Source organism: Acartia tonsa, chromosome 3, assembly GCF_053477335.1.
Source record: "Acartia tonsa isolate MP-2025a chromosome 3, ASM5347733v1, whole genome shotgun sequence".
Lineage (NCBI taxonomy): Eukaryota > Metazoa > Arthropoda > Copepoda > Calanoida > Acartiidae > Acartia > Acartia tonsa.
In genome coordinates, this window is record NC_137262.1 from 31,404,602 (window position 1) to 31,413,403 (window position 8,802).

General features: G+C 34.2%; 1 long non-coding RNA gene across 1 annotated transcript; it reads left to right on the top strand.

The window, feature by feature from the left end:
• The first annotated feature begins 2,152 nt into the window (after nt 1-2,152).
• On the top strand, nt 2,153-2,830 carry LOC145315200 (uncharacterized). Its single transcript, XR_013877976.1, has 2 exons — nt 2,153-2,438; nt 2,682-2,830. It is a non-coding gene; the product is annotated as an uncharacterized LOC145315200 (long non-coding RNA).
• Nucleotides 2,831-8,802: the final 5,972 nt, after the last annotated feature.

Genomic DNA, 8,802 nt, shown 5'->3' on the forward strand with positions numbered 1-8,802 from the left:
AGGTAAGGATTATATAAATTAAGGTAAGAGGCTATTAAGGGGCGATGGAGAGGCTATGTAGGGGCTATGCTATATAAATTAAGGTAAGGGGCTATTAAGGGGCGATGGAGAGGCTATGTAGGGCTATGTTATATAAATTAAGGTAAGGGGCTATTAAGGGGCGATGGAGAGGCTATGTAGAGGCTATGTTATATAAATTAAGGTAAGGGGCTATTAAGGGGCGATGGAGAGGCTATGTAGGGGCTATGTTATATAAATTAAGGTAAGGAGCTATTAAGGGGCGATGGAGAGGCTATGTAGGGGCTATGTTATATAAATTAGGGTAAGGGGCTATTCAGGGGCGATGGAGAGGCTATGTAGGGGCTATGTTATATATATTAAGGTAAGGATTATATAAATTAAGGTAAGAGGCTATTAAGGGGCGATGGAGAGGCTATGTAGGGGCTATGCTATATAAATTAAGGTAAGGGGCTATTAAGGGGCGATGGAGAGGCTATGTAGGGCTATGTTATATAAATTAAGGTAAGGGGCTATTAAGGGGCGATGGAGAGGCTATGTAGAGGCTATGTTATATAAATTAAGGTAAGGGGCTATTAAGGGGCGATGGAGAGGCTATGTAGGGGCTATGTTATATAAATTAAGGTAAGGAGCTATTAAGGGGCGATGGAGAGGCTATGTAGGGGCTATGTTATATAAATTAGGGTAAGGGGCTATTCAGGGGCGATGGAGAGGCTATGTAGGGGCTATGTTATATATATTAAGGTAAGGATTATATAAATTAAGGTAAGAGGCTATTAAGGGGCGATGGAGAGGCTATGTAGGGGCTATGCTATATAAATTAAGGTAAGGGGCTATTAAGGGGCGATGGAGAGGCTATGTAGGGCTATGTTATATAAATTAAGGTAAGGGGCTATTAAGGTGCGATGGAGAGGCTATGTAGAGGCTATGTTATATAAATTAAGGTAAGGGGCTATTAAGGGGCGATGGAGAGGCTATGTAGGGGCTATGTTATATAAATTAGGGTAAGGGGCTATTTAGGGGCGATGGAGAGGCTATGTAGGGGCTATGTTATATATATTAAGGTAAGGATTATATAAATTAAGGTAAGAGGCTATTAAGGGGCGATGGAGAGGCTATGTAGGGGCTATGTTATATAAATTAAGGTAAGGAGCTATTAAGGGGCGATGGAGAGGCTATGTAGGGCTATGTTATATAAATTAAGGTAAGGGGCTATTAAGGGGCGATGGAGAGGCTATGTAGGGGCTATGTTATATAAATTAAGGTAAGGAGCTATTAAGGGGCGATGGAGAGGCTATGTAGGGGCTATGTTATATAAATTAGGGTAAGGGGCTATTTAGGGGCGATGGAGAGGCTATGTAGGGGCTATGTTATATATATTAAGGTAAGGATTATATAAATTAAGGTAAGAGGCTATTAAGGGGCGATGGAGAGGCTATGTAGGGGCTATGCTATATAAATTAAGGTAAGGGGCTATTAAGGGGCGATGGAGAGGCTATGTAGGGCTATGTTATATAAATTAAGGTAAGGGGCTATTAAGGGGCGATGGAGAGGCTATGTAGAGGCTATGTTATATAAATTAAGGTAAGGGGCTATTAAGGGGCGATGGAGAGGCTATGTAGGGGCTATGTTATTGTTTTAGAGAATTTGTGATGAATTGAATTCTATTTTTTATTGCATACTAGTCTATATCTATTTTGTCTAATGTCTAATTTTTATTAAAAAAATCGTTTTTTTACTAAAATAATCAGAAAAACGTGTATGTTACAATAAAAGTAAAAGTAAATTTTTAAGTATTTTAAAGCATTTTTGTACTCAAACCGGTTTTTCGTCATTAAAGGGTTATAAAAGAGGTAAAAAAACAAACTAGAAGTCAGTAAGATTCTGTACTCCTCCAGAGAAGGTTTGAAACGTGTTATTTTTTAGTCAAAAGAACATTTTTTAGTGCTTGAATAGCAGTAAAGTTATAGTTATTTTTTATTGATCAATATTTTGTAGATATTTTCATGTTTTCTTTTATTACTAATTGACGGTCTGCTCAGTCTGTCTTGTAATTGAGGAAAATATGAGGTTGTTGAAGGAGTATTGACCAATAATTTGTAAATTTTATTTTACTGTTATTTTTTTTTGTTATGATCTTACTCAAATAGCAGTAAAAGTTGTGGTTATTTTTTATTTGTCAATGTTTTGTAAATATTTTCATGTTTTCTTTTATTACTGTTTTGTAATTGGAGATGTTATGAAATTGTTGAAGGAACATTGACCAATAGTTTGTAACTTTTATTTTACTGCTATTTTTATGTTATAATTTTTGATAATCTAGGCCTATTGAGATAATTCTTAGTGATGGCATATAAATTTGGCAGTGATCCACAGTAGAGTAAATATTTAGATCAAAACCCTGATTTTTCAACAAATTGGTAAGTTTTTTCTTATAAATTCTTATACATTTTTCTAAAGAGTTCTTTTTATTATTTCATTGATTTTTTTGAGTTTCTAGTTTGTTTAATATTTCTTAAGTGTTCTATAAACCTTATATAATACAAGTCTAAGAAAATATTAAAATCAAAATAGATAGTTATTAGTTAAAAGCTATCAGTAAAAAAATCAATCTAATATTATTGAATCTATGAAGGTGTTTTAAAAAAGTGTAATTTTTTTAGTTCAACACTGTTGACAGAGATAAATCAGAGAATTTCCTTATTACCTACCAATACCTACCTCAATCTACCTATATTTTGATATATTTCTTAAATATTTTGTTTAAATCTGTTTAACTAATGTTAATTGTCAATAAATTAATTCTTTAGAAGATATTGTTTTTATTTTGTTTAAATTCATGTATATGTTCAAAGGTGATAACATCGGCTAATTAGGGTTTTTATCCAAAACATTGAACAATTTGAAATTATAGAGCAGTAATTCTGTTTATACTATTTTTTTAAAGCTATGTTGTAAGTTCAAATAGATTTACTTAATTACTGCAAATGAATTAGCCAAGTTAAAAACCTTATGACATAGATAGATTGAATTTAAATAAAATTGACTAAAATGGCACAAGCCAGATTAGATATATCTTCAATTATTCTAAATCCAGCAGGATTGGATAATTCTAAAGAATTATTAAACTATACAGGTGTTTGTGAAATAGATTTTGAGTTTTTACAGAAGAAATATGATGAAAATAGTGAAAATTTTTATAAGTATTTGAATTTTTCTATCAAAAGATTTCAGGCCAAACGTGAAAGGTTGAACCTGAAAGAGAATGAAATTTTGGATAAGAAAACTTTGTTTGTAAGAAAAGGTGAGTTAATGATGTTGATTGATAATATTGCAACACAGCAAAGATTTGTAGGACTGCTAGAAGGATTAGCCAATGATGAAGAGCAGAACAATATTCTTAGATTAGAAGAAGAGTACCATGCTTTGAAAGGTTTATATTTGATTACTTTGAATGGATATGATGAGTTGGTGAAAAAGATGGCTGAGGATGCTGAGGAAGCTGAGGAAGCTATAGATGAAGAAGATACCGACAATGGAACCAAGAAGGAAGAATACAACTTGGAGAATCTTCTTCCAATGGGCACTCCCAACTTTGCAAAGCAATCAGATAGAAATAACAGTGAAACCTACAGTCAAAGCTTTGTACCAAGATCAGAAGACCAAAAGGAGTTGGATCTTAGTAATCAAGCATCAACGCCATTAAGGAATGGCAATACGGTAAGATTTTCAGATGTAGTAGCCAGTAAAGTGTTGTCTGATTATTCTACTACAATTGAAGATGAAGAAACTTGGCGATTTGTAGAACCTCAAACTAATATGATTGAGGAGATATCTCTTGTTGAAGATCTTCAAGCAATACATTTAATTGTATCTAAGAAGATTAGTGAGGATTTAGCTGACGTGGAGTTGACTGCTTTAGAAAAAAGAGATTGTGCTAGGCTGAAAGAGCTTAAAGCTGACTTAGAACGGAAGAGTGAAAAACTTCCAATCATCTGTAATGATAGTCTAAAGTTAGAAGCAGTAAAAGCTTTTCGTTCTGCTACAAAGTGGATTAAGAAAGTTGAAAATCTAGTGTGTGAACGAGGTTTGCATTTGCAAAGCGAACAAAAGTACAGCAAACCTCTTGAATTAAGCAGTTTCAAAGGACATACTGAGCAAAGCACCAACATTTATGAATTTTTTTCAAACTATGAAGTAATTTCTCGTGGATTTAATACTGAAGATAAAGCACTTTATCTATTCTCCAATTACTTGGATGTTAGTATCAAAGCAGAAGTTCGCCATATTCGCACTAATTATGCACTTATGAAAGAAGCGCTCATAAGAAAGCATGGTAATGTTAATATCCTACATATGCACAAGCGTAACCAGATCAAGAAGCTTAAAAGTGTCAATATAAGATCTTCAAGGAATGATAAAATTAAGTATGTTAAATCTTATGTTGAAGTTCTTGAACAGCTGAAGAGCTTAGTTGAAATGAATGTGAAAGATTATCCTGAGATTAAGCTTGAAGCTTTTAGTTATTCCAATATAACTGATCTTGCAAAATTGCTGCCAGATTTTATGTTTCGTTCCTTTTCACAAAAATATGTGAAAGAAGCAGCTAGAAGAAATCAAGAAGCTCTGTCTGGACAAAATACATTCGAAATACTTATGGATATGATGAAAACAACTTTGAAGGATTTAGAATTTACCAATGAGTTATATCTAGAAGAGGATACTGAAAAGGAAATTAAACAACCATTGGTGAAAACTAAAGTTATGAATGTTGATGCAACCATCAATGAATCAAACAGAGAAAAGAGTAGAACTTTTGCAACAGAGAAATATTTTGGGGCTCCGTGTATTGCTCATGATACTGTAAAGAGAAAAGTCAAAGACTGTTTAAGTGGCCGCTGTAAATCTTTCTTAGAAATGAAACCAATAGAAAGAGAAAAAATGGCAGTAGCAAAGAAGGTTTGCAAAGTTTGTTTATTGTATATTTGTAAAGTAAAGCAAAACAATGAATTTTGCTTACTTTTGAATGCTTTGCCTTCAGGTATAATTTGTCCAACCTGTAAAAACAATCATGTGCTTAAAAATATCTTATTATGTTCAGAGCACAATAATGCTTCCAATACTAATATCAAAAGTGCTATATCTGAGTTCTTACCTGGATTTAGGAAAGATACTAATATTGATCTACTATTTGTTGGTAAAATTTTCAAACTTGGTTTTCCAGAAAATCCTAAACCAACAAGGAAGAATGAAAATGCTTTTGACATTAATACAGGTAAAACTGTCGCGAAATCAGATGTCTACTTCAAAACAAGACAAGATTCAGCTAGTCTCTCTGTTTATCCAACACAGGTAGTTAATCTGAATGGAACTCCTGTTCAGATTTTATTTGATTCTGGTGCTCTTGGAGAGATGATAAAGAAAGACATAGCTGAGAGATTAAGTTTAACCATATTGGATGAACAAAGTCAAAGTTTTACTGTTGCAGGTGGTCAAACTGTTCATACTAATTGTCCATTGTATGAGTTGACCCTTGGTCCAAACGACAGAGGAGAATTCTTTTCATTTCCATTACTAGGTGTTGAGAGGATTTCAAGTGAATTACCTGAAGTAGATCTTGCAGATGTTATTGATCATGTCAAAAGAACATTAGTTTCTTTCAATGATTCTAAAAGTGATTTCCCTAAGAAGATTGGGGGACAAGAAATCCACATGATAATTGGAATAAAACAGTCTCATATCTTTCCTACCCGTGAGTATGTCTTTGAGGATGGTCTACAAGTATGGAGAAGTCCATTGCGGGATATATATGGTTCTAATATTATTTTTGCCGGACCTATTGAAGTTGTGAAGAAAGCATACAATTTCCTAGGTCAGTTGCCTGCTTTCTTTCAAGAAACATGCAGAATAGTAGAGCAATTTGAATCTAAATCATTAGGTTTTAAAGGTATATCTGTTCCTGAAGTTGAGTCTGAAGATGAAAGTGTTGATGATTGTGTTAACAAATTTTTCAATTCTTTATACAATGATCCCCATGTAACTGATATTACACAAACAGAAGCTGATTTGTTAAATGTTGACCCCAAAGTTAATGTTGATTGTATTAACTGTGTTATTTGTGATAACTGTAAAGAAAGAATTTTTAAATTCAAACCAGTTTCCAGAGTTTTAGAAAAGAAACATCAACAGCAAGAAGATGCAGGTTGTGTTGTAGATTACAGATGTCCTGAATGTGCAATATGCAAAAAATGTAAAGAGAGCGACAAGATGAGAGCCACATCAATCAAAGAAATTGCTGAAGATGTATTGATTTCTAACTCTGTTCAAGTTGATCCTGAGAATAAGATTACTACCTGCCAGTATCCTTTTACTGAGGAACCTATTAGTTATCTCAGCAAGCAATGGGGTGATAAGAACGACAACATAGATATGGCTATCTCTATTCTCAAAACACAAAGAAATAAACCTCCTGAAACTAGAGCTTCTGTTGTAAGGTTTAACCAAGAAGTCTATAACAAAGGATTTGTAGCTCCTTTGTCAGAACTACCTGAGCAAGTAAGAAATGAAATTCTGGATTCAGAGTTTCGACACTACTTTTGCTGGAGAAGTGTGGCTAAACCGGATTCGGTTTCTACGCCACATCGTTTAGTAGTTGATCCGACTTGTTCAGGATTCAACAACATAATTGCAAAAGGTTCAAATTGTTTGACTAATTTGTACAAGATTCTGATAAGTTGGAGATGTTACAAATACATCTTTGTCTCAGACATCACAAAGATGTTTAACACTCTAAAACTTACTCCAGATATGTACAAGTTTAGTCTCTATTTATTTAGTGAGTCTTTAGATCCTCAAGAAGATTTTCAAATATGGTGTCAACTAACTCTTATGTATGGAGTTAAGAGTGCTAGTGCTCAAGCAACATATGGATTGAGGAAAACTGCTGATCTAAAGAAATTAGTTTATCCACTTGCTCACAAAATAATTATGAAATGGACGTACATGGATGACTCCAAGGGTGGAGCTAATACTAAGGAGATGAGAGATGAAATGATCAGGCAGTTGCTTGAAATGGTTGATTATGGAGGATTCAAGATCAAAGTAGTGACTAAGAATCAAGAAAATCCTTCTGATAAATGTTCTGATGATGGCATTTGTACCTCCTATGGGGGGTATAGATGGTTGCCCATGTCTGATGTTATGGGTTACAAATGCCAAGAGATCAATTTTAATGTTAAACGTCGTGGTCAAAAGAAGCCAAATCCTTTTCAGTTATGTTGCGAAGAAGACATTGATTTACTTGTAAAGGATATCCAATTTACTAAGGGGAACTTGTTAGGACGAGTTCTCGAATGCTTTGATATTGTAGGTATATTGGAGCCTTTGAAAGTTAATTACAAGATTGACCTTCACAAGTTACCCGTTACTGACCTAGATGATGAAGTTACTGGTGAATTCAGAAGAAAATGGATACAAAATCTGAAACTGATGTTTAGATCAATGAGTTTATTGATTCCAAGAAGTGTGATTCCAGAAGACGCCATTGATCCGGAGAAAATAGAATTGATTGTTGCAGTTGATGCTGCTTCAACTATGTCTGGTTGTTGTATCTATGCAAGAACAAAGTCTCCAAATGGTAGCTACTATGTCAGACTTCTAACATCTAGGAGTAAGTCATCTTACTTCAATACTCCTAGAAATGAACTTATAAGTTGTTTGTTAGGAGCTGAAACTGCATTTACGGTGTGTAATGCATTAGAGGGTAGAGTATCATCTGTTATATTCCTGACTGACTCAAGCATTTCTCTCTGCTGGATAAGCAATACAAAAGCAAAGCTTAAGCAGTTTGTTCACTCCAGAGTGACCCAGATTCATCGTCTTATTGGAGCAGATAGTTTTTTCTTGATAAGTTCTCATGATAACCCTGCTGACTTACTGACTAGGGGTACAGCTACTTTTGATGATGTTAAAGAAGGATCTGAATGGCAAGAAGGTAGAGCCTGGATGAAACTACCTTTTGAAAGAATGCCAATAAGATCTTATCAAGAAGTATGTGCTTCAATGACTCCTGAACATATTGCTGATGTGGAGAAAGAAGTACATACTGAGTTTCCTGCTACAAAAGTAGATGAACATACAGAACCTATTGCTATGAATTGTTTCTGTGTAGATGATCTTGCTGATGTAGAATCTTGTGATTCATCTGTTGAAGTTTCTTTGTCCAAAGATATTCCCGCAATTTTTGCTATGAACCCAAATTTACAGATACAAAATAAAGCTAAAGATGATGTAAACCCAAATATACTGTTGCATACTAAAGCTAAAGATGATGTGAACTCAGCCCTCGAAGGAGTTAATGAAATTTATGCAGTTGATTTTATCAAACATGGATTCAAGAAAGGATTCTTACAGTTAGCTTTTATTTTCAGGTTTGTATCAAGACTAAGACACAAAGTTCATATCAATCAGCACAAGATTGAATTCTGTTCAAACTGTCCAATCTGCAAGGTTCAGACTAAGCTTAAAGCATCAGGTTTCAACAAACTAACTTCTAGGAAATCTGATCATCAATCAAAATTTGTAGTTTCACCACTTGACTTTTTCTTAGCTTGGACAGCTATATGCAAGATTGGAACCAAGGAAGTAAAATCCATTACTCATCACACTAAATTGAAAGAATACACAGAGAAAGATGACATTTTGTATGGTGGTGGTCGATTGTCTCTTCCTGCTATCAGAGTTGAAACCTCAACCCCTATTCATGAAATTGATTTTAATCAACCA